Genomic DNA, 18,749 nt, shown 5'->3' on the forward strand with positions numbered 1-18,749 from the left:
GCCTTTCAAAGAAATCTGAAACCTTAAAAATTTCTCAAAACCTTAACAGACCTGAACAGTTAAAGCCTTTATTTCCCATAGAGAAATACTTGAGTAAGTCAGTGTCTGAATCAAGAAAGGCTTAAACTATGAATGTATACATAAAAGAAGGATTTATAACCATACAAATACACCACTCTTGGAAAGACATTTAAGAGAAATAACATACAACTTCTGAAAGATTACTACAGCAAAACTTCTTTCAACTGTATCATCTGAACAGATGATAGAATTGTCCAGTATTCTATTTAGTAGTAACAGAAAGACCCCAAGCATTTTATCCCTGCACAGAAGATGCAGAACAAGTGACAGAACATATGTCTGAATGCATCAAGTTGTCTTCTGAAATAAAGTTGATTAATCCCTGGACTGTATATGCAGCAGATTTGAATGACATTCAACAAAAATGCTTTGTTAATGAAAAACATTCCAGAAATTTTAATAATGAAATCTCTCAAGGCAACAGCCAATCAATCCTTTTTAAGAAACAGAAACACATACCCTTTTTGAGATAGGTTCAACCACAGCAGTGTTAAAATACAGTAAATAGTGTTCCTTGATTGCAAAAAGGCAAATTGAAGTGGCAGAGAGTAGAGTATGAGCTGCTTGGTAACAGAATACCAGGAAGGCTATGTCAGGCACACAGAGCAACATGTGCACATTAAATTATTTCTGTAACATAATCAGTAAGATAGAATACAGAAAACTGCTAGGAACAACTGTGGTGACAGTCCGTAAATTTAAATTAAAAAAATAAACTACAGCACCACCCCTCCAAGACAGGAATTTCCTTCCCACATCTGACCTTGCGCAATAAGAGCTCAAGCTCACAGCTCCTTAACTCCCATAAGCAAATCCATATTAACTAATGAGAAATACCGACATACTCTCAAATATATGTCTTTTGTTGTGGGTTTTGTTTGCTTTGTTAAAACAGCACTACTGCTTGTAAGATTAGATAAAAGCAGCATGACCTGGCAGCACCACTGAGCAGAACAGGAGTCTGTACTCCAGCATTCCCTAGCAGCTCAGTTCTTTCTCAGAATAGGCAAAAATTACTACTGACATAGAATCTTTAATCTGAATGTGTTTTATTAATGTGGAGATGTAGTAATGCACCATAGTAAGGAAAACATAACTTGTTGTTCAGGTTGATGTTTCAGCACGAAGCAATCAGAATTTGAGCATAAGCATAGAGCTAAATCTACATTCACATTTGACAATCAATCCAAAGTAATAAATCAGAAGAGAAGCATCTTTAGAATCGAAAATGTAACAAAACCCTGCTAAAAATGATCAAACATTAGAAGAAATCTTCAGGGATGCTGATTAGAGGACAAGTATGTGTAAGCCCAATACAAAATGTGATTAATTTCACAGTAGTTAAGACAATAGCAAGTTCATGTATGATACAGATCTCCAGTGTATAAAAAAATGTTGTTGCTGAAATCATACATGTATTAAAAAAAAATAAATCACAAAAGCAGTATTGAGTGCTTTGAACTGAAAATTAGATTGCCTTTGTATCACAAGTGTGAGCCTGATTCCCTGCATTTTCTCCAAACGATCACACCTTTAAAGTGGTTTTAAATTGCTATCATATCAAAAGACAAATTATTTTTGAAGGTTAGAAGTCATCCTGTCACCCTGTAATTTCTTTCATTACAACACCATGTAGGAAAATACCTGAAATATCTATGCAAGATACTTTTGTTAGAGAAGTTCTTGAGTATTCTCTTCAGCATACACACAAAGACAAATTTAAAAAAGAAATAAAGTTCTACCTACTACTCACAGGTTGGGCTTTATAGGGCAGCACTGCTTCACATTACATCCTGTTGTAAACAGCTACTGGATACCTTCTAGGATGCTGCTAGACAATAGGTGAAACGGCTACTCAATTACTTCATCCGTGGAAGATAAGTATGAGTAAAAGCTTGAGGAACAGTTTCAGGATTGTCTAGAAATAAATAGAAGCCTGACTGGCCTCTGCCCAGCAAAGATTTATTTACTTCTTGCACTTGCAGAATTTTTAGCTACTCACTACTAAGAACAAAGCAGCTATGATGCAAGATTTATACAGCAATAACAAGAGGATTTGTTAGTGTGACTCTGATTATTCTGTAATGAAAGTCTAATGAAACTAATAAAGCTTTATCACAACCTGCAGGGATCTTACCAGTAGCCAGACAGGATATCTGAATTAGGTTGCGGGAGGTCTTCAGAAAGTCAACAGAAGAGCAGGTGCTAAACAAAGAAAAACTTGGTAACATACAGGCAAGGATATGTAATGATAGGCCACACTGGTAGTTAAGCAGAAAACAGTATGTTAATGTCTTTTGGTTTAGGCTATCTTGGGTTACTAGAAATACCTCCCATATGTAAGGTTCCAAAGGGCATTGAGAAGTTTCAGATTAATTTGACACAATTCATCTGTATTGTTGGCATTGGACAATATTCTTTCTTCCCAAGAGTTTGAAATTAGCATGCAAGACAGTTTTAAGATTTTTAATTCCCATTAAAGAATCACATTTATTACATTGGTATTAATGAATGAATGAATCTGATGTCTCTGATTCAACAGTAATTTCTGTTCTTCACCATGTATTTTTCTGGTCATCTCTTCTGCATGCTGTCTACCTCTGTAAGCACCACAGACCATCCTTTTCAACTACTGCAAAGCCAGCAATATCTAAAGAACAGTACTACAAATATGCTTTTCATTATCCAATAATTAAAAAGCTGTTATTTAGCATTCAAGCGTTCTTAAGATGATATTATAGAGTGTTTTCTGAGAGATTCAAACCAATTTCATAACAACTCTACATTTCTTTTGCTCTTTAACACTTCACAACTGTGAATGTCCACTACTGTTAAAAACTTACTTCACAAAGGGAAGACTGGTGTTTATGAACCCATACAAAACTAGTGGAAACACAATTACTGGATTCCTCCCTTACAGAATTCACACTGGTTTCTGAGGAAGCCCATCAAGACTCTCTCTTGAAAGCCTGGAAAACCAGCCAATGGTCCTCCAGCTCACTTCAAACTCTGCAATGTGGTACTGCCTTCATCTGTTCTGCTCCCCTTTTGCAGGGCCAGGGGAGCTGCAGTACTAGTGCAACATGCTAGTTGCTTCCCTAGAACACAGTCCTTCCAACACACCTTCTACTCTTAAAGCTGCTACAGCACCTGTTTACTCATTTTTTGGCTCTGATCTACTTACAAACACTTCTCACTTTAAATTCCAGTTGGTATTACCAGCAGAAAAAGACAACATACCCAAGTCAGCTGTTTGCCCACAACTGAAGTTCCCAAATAAGCTTACAATGGCTAATTAAACACAATTAGTGCCTGTCACACAAAAGAACCACATGAAAGCTATCCAGAAGAGTCACTCTACAAAGCTGTAAACAAAAAGTTTTTTATAATAGCAGCTGTATTTCATCCTTCTGCATGCTGCTGGTCTTGCTGTTTATAGATACAGCTATTATGGTATGCTTAGTGGAAAGCAGTTGTGAATCAATCATCTTAAATTTGTTAGCCATTCCTTGCCACTTGTCACAATGAAGAACCAGTAATGAGCTACACGCACTTAGTCTATTTAGATTATTAATAATAACTTTCAATAAAAAGACTGATGAAAATCTAAGATTTCATAAAATACTCATTCTCATCTGAATCAACAGAACACAGGTGAAACACTAACTCATGTTGAACAACGCACTGTCTGAAATTAACACCAAAGTTGTATCTATGTATTTAAAGAAATGAAGCTATCCTTAAAATTTAAGTAAGAACAGCCAGGTGCTCTCCTGGACAGGGAAGATCATATTTCAGGATAAAACATTTTATCTGTTTAGACTCTGAAAAACATTTTGAAGTGAAACAACACCTGTAAGAATTAATATCCTCTGCAAAGAAAGGAAATCTAGAAGGGTGTTGTGACAATCTTGAAGTGCAGTCTCTAAAAGCCATTCTCTGATGACAGCAGCTCAAGGGAAATGCCACCTTACATATGAGTTCCTTCAAAAGGCTTCTGAAATGCATCTATCCAACAGAGGCAATTGAGGTGCACAATACTGAAGGCCTAGCTGCTGCTTTGTCCAGTTTAAGTCCACTTCTGATGTAACCTCAGTGTAACTCATTCAAGCACAGTTCCCTTCATTTCATCACCTGTATCTTTCATAAACATTTTAACTACAAGTCTGGGGAGTTTTGCTATTGGCTTTTATAGTTTGGTTGGTTGGGCAGGGTTTTTTGCATTTTATTTCAGCATAGCTTAAATAAATGTTACCTCTGAGCCTAACTATCAAGGTTGTGAAGTGAGAGCACTGGGGATCTTGATAAATATTTCACTTGTGTAGCCTATTTTCTGCTGTATCCTAAGGGCAACAGAATGGGCCCTATTTCATCTACACTGGCCAGACGTAGTTGGTGCAGCAACAAGCAGTAAGCAGCAAAGTTCTCTGTAAGAATGTGTCACAGTCACAATGCATTGTGTGCTGTTCCCAGAAAGTCTTTAGCAAGACTGAAAAAACATCAGTGACCTGAAAACAAATAATTTAAAGACATCTTTAAAGTTTAAGTAATATAATTTATATTTTAAATTGTTTAATGATTAAATACTTATTAAGCAAATAATTAAAAAACTGTTAAAAATGTACGTACTGCATTCCACAGTGTCTGTCCCTAGCCCAAAGACTGCTACTTTCTTACTGCTTTGAAGTTATATCACCTTCATTTAAGAATAATGCTACCTCAAAGAAGATGAAAAATGAAAACAACCCGATCACATAGTAGTGCATTTCCCATAGATTATTTGGTTTGGATTTTTTGTTTGTTTCGGGGTTTTTGGTTGGTTGGTTGCTTATTTGGAATTGGGCTTTTTTGTGGGTTGTTTTTTGTGGGTCAGTTGTTTGTGGTTGGTTTGGGGGGGGGGGGGTGAACTGATCACAATTTTGGCCTCTATCTCAACAGGCTACAGTGGTGGGAGACATGGGCAGCTAAACTGATCCAAGAAGATGGAGCACAGTTGCTTTTACAAGAGAGGACTGAAAAGCAAGATCTCTTCCATCTGGAAAGGAAAAGGCTGAAGGGGATATACAATGAACATTTCCAAAATCATGAAGGCAACATATCCATCTGAACACAGAACTGTTATTTGTATAAACCAGCACTACCAAAACACACAGTAAGAGGAACAGGTACAGATGTATCTAACATCACTAATATATCAAGTATGGGTGTAGGAGAACTACAAGAAGAATGGATAATGAAAAGTGACTAGGCTCACACAATCGCCCTGAACAGCATTAGTCTAAAATGCCACTGTTGGAGATTAAATATTGGCCTACATGGGCCAATGTACCCAGCAGGTCAGTTCTGTTCTTAACAATTGAAGATGTATAAGAAAAAAGGGAGATGTCCTCAGGCTAAAATATACTGTTTGTTTGCCATCAGGTCGACTCCAGACACTTCTTCCCTGTGGGATGATTCTGCTCTCTCATCACATCAAGGATGCGCCCCTGTCACACAACACAGTGGAACAGGAAAGCCAGATGCAGGCTGCTACTGCTGCCAGAAAAGTTAATATAGCCCATAGCCAACACCAAACTTCTTGACAGCAAAAAAACTACAGGCCAGATTAACTGCATGCTCTGGAGTAGCTGATGAGCTGTTGGTGGGCACCACTGAAACTGCAGACCACCTGAACAGGTTTATCCTGACACCTGGAACTACGCATGTCGGAGAGCACGTAATTCTGAACTGACACTTAATTCAAAGGTTCATTAGGCAACTAAGGCAACTTAGGACCAACTAAGAGAACTGCCTTGGATGTGCTGGAGTTAATGTGTGACGGCCTTGTTAATGGGAGAGGTCTGTGTAATCATGATAGGAAACAAAAAAAACCAGCTCTTAGCCTTTTGAGGATCACTCACACTAATACACTGCTGCTCATGGCCGGGGCGGGGGGGGGGCATGTAGGGCAGGTAAGAATCAACTTTTTTCTTATCTCCAAGGGAAATATTTAAATACTCAGAAGCTCAGCTCACTTCACTGTGTAACATTATCTTACATGCAGTGTTCACTTTTTTTCATACCACAAAACTATCCTCTACTTGAGTTACACAAAATACACCTGCATATTTTCCAAAATACAGTTATACATTTTCTTTTCCTTATCAATATTTAGTTCTTCTAAGATGTATTTGAACAGGTATGAACAGGATACACATTCCTTCCTTTGGCAGTGATAAAAACTCATTTTTTTAAAAAAATGCATTACTGAACTACAGCACAAATCCGTCCATTCTTACTTAGGAGGTATATTAAGTATTTGCAACCTTCACAGCATCCAAGGAGAAACAGCTCCATCTAAAGGTTAATTGACTGAATATTCTCCTGCCTTGTGTTTCCCTTTTTCACATGGGCTATCTCACAAGCACAATAAACAGCAGTAGCAGTAACATGTTTATGTACAAGATAGAAAGTGAAGGACATAGATTGGAAGGCCATGTCCTAAAGCTGGGGGTGGGGAGCCAATTTCCCTACCTGAACAGAAACCTGACACCAGCAGTCCTACTAACATTTAGTTCTCCCTTTGAATAACCTCACACATGTTCATTTTCTTGTTTTACTTATGTTTTCATGGTCCCTGCTGTATTAAATGACTTTTGGTTTGCAGCTTACAGTCCAGTATCACATACAAACAGTCTTCAATTTTGAATCAATTCTATCATGAAAACAAGAACTCAAAATTACTTCCAAGTGCCCTATCTTTTAAAGCCATCCAGAAGCCTCTCATCCCTCATAAATTTTAGTGACTTGAATGAAAGTACATCTCAGAAAGAGATCTTTTACTTGCAAATATATTATTGGTATTGGAAAACACTCCTAGATGTAGCAATGCTCATCTTCGATAACTCACAGTTTAAGAGTATGCTACCTTCATCAACAAACATGCTGTTACTCGTCCTTATAATGGTGTATATATATACCATTATAAGTTCCCAAGATAGCATAACTGCATTTCCCAACATTAAACCTGGAAAGTCTCTTTTCACTCCTCATTTCACAGTACAGTGAGTAACCCACAGCCAAGAACACAATAGGAAGTTATTTTATGTAACTTTAAGAATATTCTGATTAAAGGTTTCTAAAGTCTTTTTAAGCTTTCATGTCTGTGTAATCCTGAGCACAATTTGTGCACTCTGTCAAAGCAATAGCAATGTTTTAATAAGGGCAACCATTCAGCAAGGAGGAAGTACTTTGGGACTGCAGCCATAATCACAATCATAATGGCAGTAATTTAACAATGATGACAAAAAACCAAGCTTTTCAGAGCTGAAATCAAGAAGTGTTCATTAAGACTATGCAGTGTTTATTGAAGTGCTATTCTTAATCTAGATAGAGCATTAGGAACCATAAAGGAAAAACCACGATTATATTCCAGGTAGCAAAATATTGTCAGTGGATACAGTTATGCTCAAAGCAAGTTCAGCATTACAAGTTTTGATTCCTATCTGGGATTTAGCCATACTCCAGCTGTATTCGAGATAAGGATGGCCTTGGATCTACTGACTTACTCCAGTACCATTTTATTCCATAATTTCTATAATAATAGTGATAAAAATATATTTACTTTCCATAATTTATTCAACATAATTTAGAAAAAGGTAAATTGAGAAATAACACAGCCAATACTGAAAGTTCTACTGCACATTTCCTTGACTGCACAGGATGAAAAAGACTACAAACCCAACCACTTAGGGAGTACCTAAGCTGTGAAGTTAGCAATCTTGTATCACAGCATCAGATTCTTACAGTATGATCCTATGCACCAAACTTCACAGTAATTCCTCTTCATCTCCTTGGGAAGACAGCTGGCTTTCTTCGTAACATAGAGACTGAAAATTTGAAACTAATGAAGTCTACGCACAGTGTAAATTTCATATTGATTAACCATAATAAGGATAACAGCAGCACCCAGAGGCATCTAGAAGAGTCCAGCAGGACTAATACCAAACCAGACACAGCCAACAAGACAGTAATTCTTGTAAGATCATCCTGTGATTTTCGTAACTGGCTTACTTACCCCTTTTGCAAGTTTATTTATATAGCATTCAGAAGATACTTCCTGTACGTCATTTTGGACTACTCCGCAGAGGTGAAGAGGTACATAATTTAGTACAGCTACTCCCCGTTTTTACCACATCCACCTGCAGCACCGTGATGGTTTTAAATGGAATTTTAGTTACAGACTTACCACCATGCATCATATCTTCAGGAAAAAAAAAACAGGAATGACACTGTATCATCCTAAGGGAAGTTGGTTTCTCTTCTGGCCAAAAGATGTAAATTCGTTGCTAGTAGTACTAGTAGGTTTTAGGTGACAGCATTTCAAGATGTGCAACTGGAAAAAATTATACAACAAAAAAAGAAGTCAATCAAAATAACAAGCCACATATTTATTTTTTTTTTTTAAGCAAACACAAAATTTAGGAGGTTAGGGTTTTTTTTCAGATTTTTCTTCAGTTTCTGTTCTATGACTAAAGGCAAGCAGCACATGGACAGTCCTTCCAGGGCTCCCCACACAGACTAGACTTGATCCTGTTCACATTATCTAAGAACAGAACTGCCCTGCTGGGTCAGACCAATCACATAATCCAGTACTCTGTCTCCAACTAACAGCAGCACAGCAGGGAAACAAGGGTTGGAAATAGGACACCTGGCACCTAAATTCTAATCCAAAGCTTTTGCACATTACCAAAACACCCTCTTCAAAAATATGAACAAAACATAACAGACATAACAGTTTCTTGATAAACAGCATCAGCAACTTTCCTTTCAGATTTCAGAATTTATCCAGATAAATCCAACAGAGTTTTACACCACCTATCACTGGGTCTTGTTTTGTCCCTTAGAAAAATAATACTTAGTTCACATTGTGTTTTGCACAAGACTCAATACCTTCAGCAGCAGTTCTATGCAATGCTTGTGATTGAATAATCCTCTGCAAGGGACTAATGAGGCCAGCGTAACCTATGCATTATACAGAATCTATAATCCAGCGTAATGGTATACAAGAGAAACACGGACAATGAAATTAGAAGTTTGTTGATCTGATTTAATCTCTTCTACATATTTACCACACAATGTCCAAGACCAGTTCTGGAAATGTCTGTTTCATCTATGATAATGCTTTTCACTGCAACCTTGCTGCTAGTTGGTGGGAGTATGAATAGGGCAAAAGCAAGTACCACGAAGAGTGGGTTTTTGTTTTGCTCCCACTTAGTTTCCAAATACATGATAAAGCCAGACTGTAATCATACCACATCAGCAACAAGACAGTACATAAGCTTTGTGCCCTCCTCTGTACCCCACCATTCCACCAATGGCTGTTCTGCAGCAATCAGTATAGGTGGCCAATTAATGCTAATTCTCTTTTGTATTAGCTGTTAAAGTAATTTATCTCTAAATTTATTTTTATTTTCTTTTTATTGCCATAAAGTCCAGCCTGAATACCAAGAACTGGTATGGGGGGAAAGGAGTTGGCATTGATCAAGAAGTTTCATGAAGATTTTCCAATAAATACAATTCTAACTCAAAATAAAATACTTAAGACCATTCTTCTGTGCTTGTCAAACCTCTGTGTTCAAAACAATCCTGAAAAAAACCCAAGTCTTTCTAAAACAACATACCCTAGAGAGTTTTTCCAGAGACTGCCGTGCTTGCTTCTGTTATTGTTCAATTCTGTAAAAATATTAGCAGCTATGGTCACAGTTTAAAGCGTGACTTGCAGGTTCTTTTCTGTGAAGGCTGGGAAATAATCTCGATGCCGCACTAGCAATAAGAGGAATCCTGGCAACTTAAATAAAGCTTCCACTCTCTCTCCACACCTTCAATTTTATTTAAATGTCACACTTTGTCTGACCCATCACCGAACTTGGAGTTGTGGCTTTATGTCCCACTTGGTTCTGCTAGAACCTAACTGGATTAAGCCCCAGCCAGGCACCCCAGCAAGCGCATGGGAGTGTGAATCCTCACACTTAATGCCTCTTCTCTGCTGGCAGCCTTGGACACCCTCCCCAGAGAATGGCTCTCCCCACAGACCACAGCTGGAGGTCATTCCAGCCTTGTAGGTCAACCAGGAGAAAGAAACTTCCAAGACTAGCCCATGCAGAAAAGGTTCCTCTATCACATCCCTTTTCCCAACACGATGTATTTTACGTCTTACAGGAATGTATTTTAGGTCGGCAAAGGCCTTTTTGCCATGACTACTGAGATGTGTCAAAGGGTGCAACAGCTGGTGCCTACTAACCCAAAATCAGTCCTCCAGGAGGGAGCACTACTTTCCTAATACTTCATCATCTCTCATCTGGGCCAAGCCAAACTGTAACATTTTAAGTGACTTCCTTCCAGATTCCACGCCCCCAACTCATGCAAGTCTACAGTTTAATTTCCCAGTTATCTCATTAGGGTGCCAGGTAATCCAGTAGTCTTAAAAGTTAAGTCCTAAGCCATTTACAGCTTTATGAATAAAAGGTCATAAGTATTTTAGAGCTTCAGAAATCAAAACCCAGTATACTGTGTCCTAATGCTCTTAAAATGTTTTGTGGAAGAAAAAAAAACTTCTTCAAAACATGTATTTTTTCATTTTACAAGTAAAAGATTGCAAATGACGAAGATTTATAGCAGGTACAACACAACGCATACAACTGTAAAGTGAAGCACTATAAAATTATAGGAATAAAACTGAATAGCTGATTAATAAACAGTAAAATTAAACAACTCATTTGTTTAATACAAGTTCGCAGTCTGATCCCACATACAGCTACGTACTGACTGCATGCATTCAGTCCCTGCTGAGCCACATTCTTAAATCACATCAACTCCTATGGTATTATAATACATCCTATTACTAGTGCCTAGACAATATAAAAAAAATTTACTGTATCTCATAAAACATTATTAGCTCTGTTCCTGTTAAACCTAAATTTATCTGTTTGAAGGGTTTGTGCCTTGCTTTGAATAAAAATATTTTGTTAGTTTTTAAAATAGATTTTTAAGAAAATGATTTCTCTTTTTAAAGAGAACTAGCCACCTAAAAATTCTTTGTACAACACTTGTGACTACATTGTCTGTTCCTAAAAAAGCTACAAAACTATTAAAATAATCTGTAACCAGTAACAAATTGAATGATCCTAAGGTACTAACAAAAAATGCAATTCAACTGCTTCAACTGCTTTGAGGAAGTAATTTTCTACTTGATTAAGCATCAGGTTAATGGAGAGTTAAAGTTAGTTGCCAAAGAACGATCGATCATCTGGAATTCCCTCCCTCCTGCAAACAAGCCCGAAATGGGAGATTTGCAATATGCGATTAGGATAATATACATCAGCTAGAAAAATAATAAATTGATAAATGAAGGTGCTCAGCATCAGCCAGGAAGAATATATACTCTGCACACAATGAGCACTACAATTGGTCAACGTAATAGTAATCAGTTGTAAGAACTGTCAGAGAAGTGTATAAATGCCGATTTAGGTTTGTTAGTTCAAAGGTAGACAGTCAACTAAGATGAGTAATTTTCACCTGATGTTAAATTTGTATCAGACTTTTATTTAATATATTATTCTCCTATGATTTTACTATCCATTCCAGAGATCACATTATTTTAACATCTTAAAACAGTTTTCTTCTCTTTTGAAAATGGGAACAGATTTGCTCCTACAAAAAAAATTGATTAATTCGGGCTTTGCCAGTTTTCAATTTTTATTCCTTCTTTAGGTGTCCTGCTGGTCACATACTGAGTTAAGGAACCTTGATTTTTATAGACTATTCAGCTCCAGTGAACAGCTAGCATACTGTGCACACAGTCTGCATAAAACATTCATACATCAGAATTAAAAACATCTACTAAATCCTTTGAGTTCAGGATATCTCTTCTCCTCAGAGATTTCACAAGCATTAAATATTTTCCCCCAAAAATCTACATACAGTCGGTTCAGTCTGCACACTGATTCACAAACAAGATAATATATGGACTCATATTCTCTTGTCCTCTTACTCGTAGGGCAATAGGAAATCACCAGAATTACACTGTGCATTAAGTCTACAGGTTTTTTCCCACCTCCTCTTCAGATTTTCAAGTAAAAGTCAGTAGCTTCTGCATTCACAAAAAAATTAGATAACAACTCTTCATTATCTTGAGTATGTACATTAGAGCAGCAGAAAGTAAGTGGTACTATAGGAAAGTACAATCTTAACAAAAGGTACGGTCCCTTGAAAATTAATGCATCAAGACAGAGGAAATAAACACCTCCTAGATGTAGCATCTTAATCTTCAACTGCTGTCTAGGCACTTGATCAATTCCCCGCTACGTGTCAAATGTAAGTACCGCCTCCACTTAAAACAGAATCCTTAAAGAGATGTGTTAATTATTACTGTTCCCTCTATCATGAGTGAAGAGCCAATCATCATTACAGTATCAAACCACTTGAAAAGGTAGCTGGGATGTAATCATCAGGTATCATTTCCTTCCCCCTATCAAGAAGGAAAGCATCTCTTACACACTGCATCTTATTATGTGTCAGTACAGTACTCCCAGCTCAAACATTATTTTTGAAGCATACCCAACTATGCCAAGTTAGCCCTGGTCACACCTCAATCAGTACTTTGGAGACAACTTCAAAGTGCTTAAGGAAATGTTTTCCATCTGCAGACAAATCACCAATTCCTGTGCAAAGTTATCCTCACATTGCACCTTGACGTTATTTACATACATTTTTCCACAACAACCACAAGAAAATACTAGTCCAAGCACCAGAAAAAAATATGAATATTTCCAATTTATTACTTGGGTAATACAAAAAAAAAGTTACTGAGGATTACTTAAACAAGATGAAGTTTTACCTGACCCCACATAGTCCATTTGATAAAGGACAGTCAAATTCAGAAGACGTTAGCTCCCTACAAAGTCATGCTGAAAACAACATCCAAGATTAATATGCCTCATTCACCTGAAGTCACAAAACCTGAGGAAAGTAACGGGGAGAAGCCTGGTTTGAATTATTTCCTGTTTTACTAGTTTTTGCTTAGGAATCAGTCAAGGGAAAAAAAATATGAATACATAATACAACACATTATTGCTTAACATGCCTTCTGGGATAAATAAAAGAGATATACATTGTGACTGCATTACAAAAAGAAATAGTGAAGATTGCTGCTTTCTCTTTTCCCACAGCACTGATTTCCAATGGCACAACACTAAGAACATAAACTTTCCGAAGTATAAACTACCCGAGTCAACTTTAAGTCTGGGTGCACCTGCCAGATCAACTATGCTAAACTCAATTCACCACTGTAATTTCATAGAAATATACACAATCAATTTTCATTTTATGGACAAAGGAAATAAACTGGCTTAAGGGGCTCACGGAAACATGATGATCACTCCAGTAAGTTAAGGCCTTGAGCTTAAAATTTCTGTCTTTGAATGAAATTTGCTTTCAATCCATTAACCTTCATTTTCTGAGTTTTGGCAATATAACAGCATATATATTAAGTTTTATTTCTGCCCAAATCTTAGTTATGTTGAGGGGGGGGGAGCCCCCAGCTGCAGCTGAGACTACTTCATGTATCAGAAGCTGGAGATTCAGCATTAATATCAGCCAACTACACATTTTCTTAATTCAATACAGACACATATGTTATGTTCAAACCTATTTAACTAGATACTGCTAACCATGAAACTATGAAATTATATTTTGGTTTCAAATGTACAGCAAATATTCTTTGAACAAAGCAAGCAAATAAATCAACCTAGAAAACACTGTTTAAATAGTTTAATTTATTAAAGATGCTGGGAAACAGGAAAGCAGACATTTATGACTATAGAAAGCTTCAAAGTTAATACTTAAAATTAAGCTTATAGACTTAAGATTCCTCTGTGCTAGGTAGCAGGTGAAGGCAGCTTTAAAAATCGTTACTGCACTGGGCAGTCACATATGGGTTTGTTAGTTAGCTTTAAGTCATTAAAAGACCTCTGTTTATGCAAAGAATGGGTAAAGTTACTCTTTGTGGGAAACTTCTTGGAAAACAACGGACACGTACTGAAGGTCAACGTGAAGGAGGAAATCATGCACTGACACTGAAACTACTGCTACTCCCCAACAGATGCAGAATGTGTATTAATTAAAAGGCTGCCTTGGCAGAAATAGTAACAAAGTGTAGATAATAAGTTACAGCTGCATTTAACCAATAATAGTTTGTGTGTATAAGTCTAGAAACCAATGAGCACAAGCCACAGAGCTAGCCCACGTTGTATTAAAAAGTATATAATGGTTTAAGTATTTTAATAAAGTGGCTTCAGCATTGATCATATTGGTCTGCGTCTGGGTCTGTCCGCAACTCTTCAATCATGACAGCATCCAAACAGAACACCATTTGCATTATAAACAAGACCAAGGCACTCCTGCTTATTAAACAGTAACTGTGGGGAGACAGGAAATAGCAAATAAAGTAGCAGAATCAAAATAATATATAGTACCAGTTACACTGTAATTACATATCTAACAAATTTTTCAACATTAAACTTTAAGACAGGAGTGACCTCTTCACCATTCCAAACCCATTTTGCAACCAAGCTACTGAGCAAATTAAATTTTCTTTGTCACCGTTCTTTTTAATGCACTGTCTCCACTGATGGCTATTCACTCTAAGAAGTCGACTACAGCCAAAAGAACTCAATTAAGGGAAACTTCCCTTGATCCATTTTACAATAAAAGTTGGAGCAGTAAATTACACGTAAAACTCAACTGCTAAGTGATAAAAGGAAAATAATAATCTTCACATTCATCAATGACATCAGCATTAATCACATAAAACACACTAAAAGGTTTAATTAAGTACCAAAGAGAACTCTTCAGACATACAAGATCAAAAGCATAACACTTCCAATGATACTAAATGTTGTTCATTCAACCTTGATTCTAATTTTACAATACGGGCAACCATTCTGCTCTATGCAGCAAACTGTCATTTCCCTTATAATTGGTTACCAACATTACTTCAACTCATTGTGGAGACTTCAGGTTAGAAACACCAAATCCAAGCTTGTATTTATTGAATGTCATCATTCAGATCAATGTAGAAAAAACACATGGCTTAATTCAAAAATGAAATGAAAATGCCTCTGCACACATCCAAGTTTGGTTACTGAGTCACAAGGTTGGATAAGTTGATCAACCTAATTTAATTTCTCCTTCATAGCTGAGATGACAATCCACTTGAGATATTTCACCTAATGACATTCATAAACTCCAAAATAAAGTGTTTGCTATTATTATAATTGCAGGGCTACAATCAACTATTGTGTTTTCAGTTTTTGAATTCTGCCAGGGTTTCTCTCTTTTTGAAATATGCTTTGTTCTGAGTATGAATATAAGTACATTAACCATTTTGTCATTACCATTCTCTTCACTCATTACCAATGAGCATAAAATTAAGACCTTCCCTCTTTCAATACAGCACATAACTATTATTTTTAGAAACACCATGGTTTGGAAGCAAATTATCCAGTGAGACAGGTCCATAGAAGTGCCACCCATCTCGTAAAAGACACAAAACAACCCCTTTTTTCCAGTACTGTGTCTAATCACTTACACCAATGCTTTGGCTCCAGAACAGGAGCAACTGGATGAGTTAGTGTAGAAAAATCTTCCAATGAGGAAAGCTTCAACTTACTTCATGCAAAAATTCTATCTATTTAAAGCCAGTGTAATTCCTTTTCATCTCTGCTCCAGCATTATGGCTTGGAAATAGTGGTGTCTTGCTCACCTACAGTATCTGTGTAACACCAGTTAAGAAATTCACTATAACCCTGAGTCAGTCAATGCCTCTTCTAGAAATATGATGAACTTACTGACAGACTGTAAAATATGAAACCTATTTCCATTTAATCAGTTCTAAGTCAGAACATGAGGGGCTGGAAATTGGTAACAAGAATACTTTTCACCAATGTTATTAACTTAAAATCATTGTCAAGTCAGTAGCTACTACTAGCTGACCTATCATCTATCAGAGGACTAGTGGTTACCTATCACTGTTGATGAGTCACATTCTTCTCCACTTCTCCTAAGGCTATGAAATCCTACAAAGATGCATTTGCACCTATGAAACAGCAAATAACTAAGGAACAGTAAAAAATTGGTAATTTTTGGTCTTTCTTCAGGTTTTATTTGAGAACTACTTCAAGCAAAATTAATCAGCCAAAAAGTTTTTCTGCAATCTTTTCCCTCACAAATGTCATGACTGCACACATCTGCAGAAACTGTCTTTATGTGTATTAAGTTCGTCTGTTGTACCTCTGAAGCAAAGAAAACTTACCAAGCTTTGTTTCACTACCAAATGCATTTTTTAATAGTCTGCCACAAGATAAAAATTCCATGGTAATTCACCTTGTCTTTACCACCTTTGTCCTCGGCTGACACATTTAACTGTTTTACAAACAGACTATCTTGTGTCACAGTAAGCTTTCACTACAACCTGGCTTCCATAAGACTCATCCAGATTTGCTGATGAGGTGCCTTATGAAAGTTTAGCTACCACAACAGTGGAGAGATGTAGCAACTATTGTCCTTTTGACTGTATATCCCTTTCTCTCTCCCTCCTCCCCTCTCCTATTCTCCACCAAACAAAAATTAACCACCTCAGATCTTTAAGTATCACTGACAGCTTTGGACATCTGTGGTATTTCATCTCATGAGAGGGTTCTCCCTGACAGATCAGGCTCACACACTGCTAACACCAAGTCTCCATAAACAACAGCTGTATGTTGTAGAGAATCATTTATCAGCTAAACAACCTCTCATACAATTTCTGTCTTCCTACAACTAATCATAAAAATGAAGTTTTTAAATAGTTCACACAAAAAATTCATAAAAAAACCCCAATTTGATAGTGAAACTTCCATGGACAAAGAATCCACACCTCAGAATCTGCACACTTAGTTTATTCTTGATACAGCTTTCAATACCTTGTATAGCACAGGCCATCAAATTTCCTATTACAAATATAAGATCTAAAGCACTTGAGTTCACCATTGAAGATTAAACGAGCACAATTTTTGCCATGTTTTGTTTCTTTCACAAGCAAGCTAGCTAGTAACTTCCCATCTTTTTGAATTCTAAATAAACTTTATTAAACACAAGTCACTATCCTGACAAGAGCCACACATACGTACAGGAAGAACAGTGGATCACAGGACACTGCAAGTAAGTCGGGTTTGACGCTAAGGTTGCAGAAGGGACTCTAGCAGTCCTAAAAACCTCAACCGCTGACACTCATAAATAGCATACATGATAAAGATAAGGAAGAATAAAAACCACCATTTCGATGCTGTCGGAAATTTCATTTCTAAATGCTATTTACCTCTTACTAACATACTTAATGGAACAGAAGGTGAAAGCAAGAGAAAACTCAGTTTGACAGCAGGAAAGCATTTCATAGTAACAATGCTCTGATACTCTCAAAATGGAATATTTCATTTGGCATTGCTGTGCTCAATATTTTCATTTTGAATTATTTGATTTTTACTTTTATGACAGGCTGCATTGTTTCAGGAATGTTGAAAGTCTCATTTTTCTGTCTTTGATTGCCATTATGTCTCACAGCAAAATACAAAAACCTATTTCATTAGGTTGTAGATGCAGAGACAACATGCTCTCGGGACTCTGTACTTAACTCTTTTAACAATACCTCAAGATCACACAGCAGGTAAATTTCAAAATGACAAAGAACAAAAAAGATCTATAGTTTTACAGTATCTTGCCCACTCTCATATGCTTCATCTCAAGAAAACTAAAGAAAACCTCTATTTTGATGTATCCAGTCTTCACCAGGGAAGCAGACTTAACTTAGTCATAGACAAGACATCTACAGTAACTGTACATCAATGCTGCTCACTGGCTTTATACACGCTTTTATAATACCAACAGAAAGAATGTGCTTCCAACATGAAAGGTAACATTATTTTCCCCAAAAAATGCGCAGAGTATTTTCAACTTTTATCATAGAATTAGATAAAAGTTATTGACGATTCAAGATCTTCTAAAGCTAATTCAACCTTTTTTGTTCTTCAAAAGGAAAGAGACTAATAACCAGCATCATAACTTCATGTTACTGGACAGCTTTATTCACATTCATAGTAGAAAACAGGAGATCAACACATTTTTGGCACTGAAACAAATCAGTCTCTGAAGAATTCATTGAAAAAAAAAAAATTAACACATCATCAAATTAAGGAGTATTACAACCAACCGAGATATGTGTAAATTTCCTCGCAAAAGGGTACTTCACTAGAAAAAAGGACTCAGAAGTGCAATTCATAGCATCCTTGGCTTCTTAATCACACATCATTAGCTCCATACTTTCAGTCTTTGGAGGAAAATACCTGCATACTAGTTAAAATTTCAACTTTGGGCTTGGGTAGGAAAAAGTGAGCCTTCTAGAACTGAATTAAAAACACAAGTTTTATACTATTTTTATGTTACCAGTACTGAAAAAAAAAAAGTTTGCAGGAGCTACAGCTTCATTTAGGTACAGATTATAGACAAGCATATCACCCTGCAGTATTTCTTTAAAAGTCTATTAAAGCCTTATTTATAAGGCTGAAAACAAAAAAAAAACCAAACATGAAAAACAG

This window comes from Charadrius vociferus, unplaced genomic scaffold, assembly GCF_000708025.1.
Source record: "Charadrius vociferus isolate BGI_N301 unplaced genomic scaffold, ASM70802v2 scaffold472, whole genome shotgun sequence".
Classification (NCBI taxonomy): Eukaryota; Metazoa; Chordata; class Aves; order Charadriiformes; family Charadriidae; genus Charadrius; species Charadrius vociferus.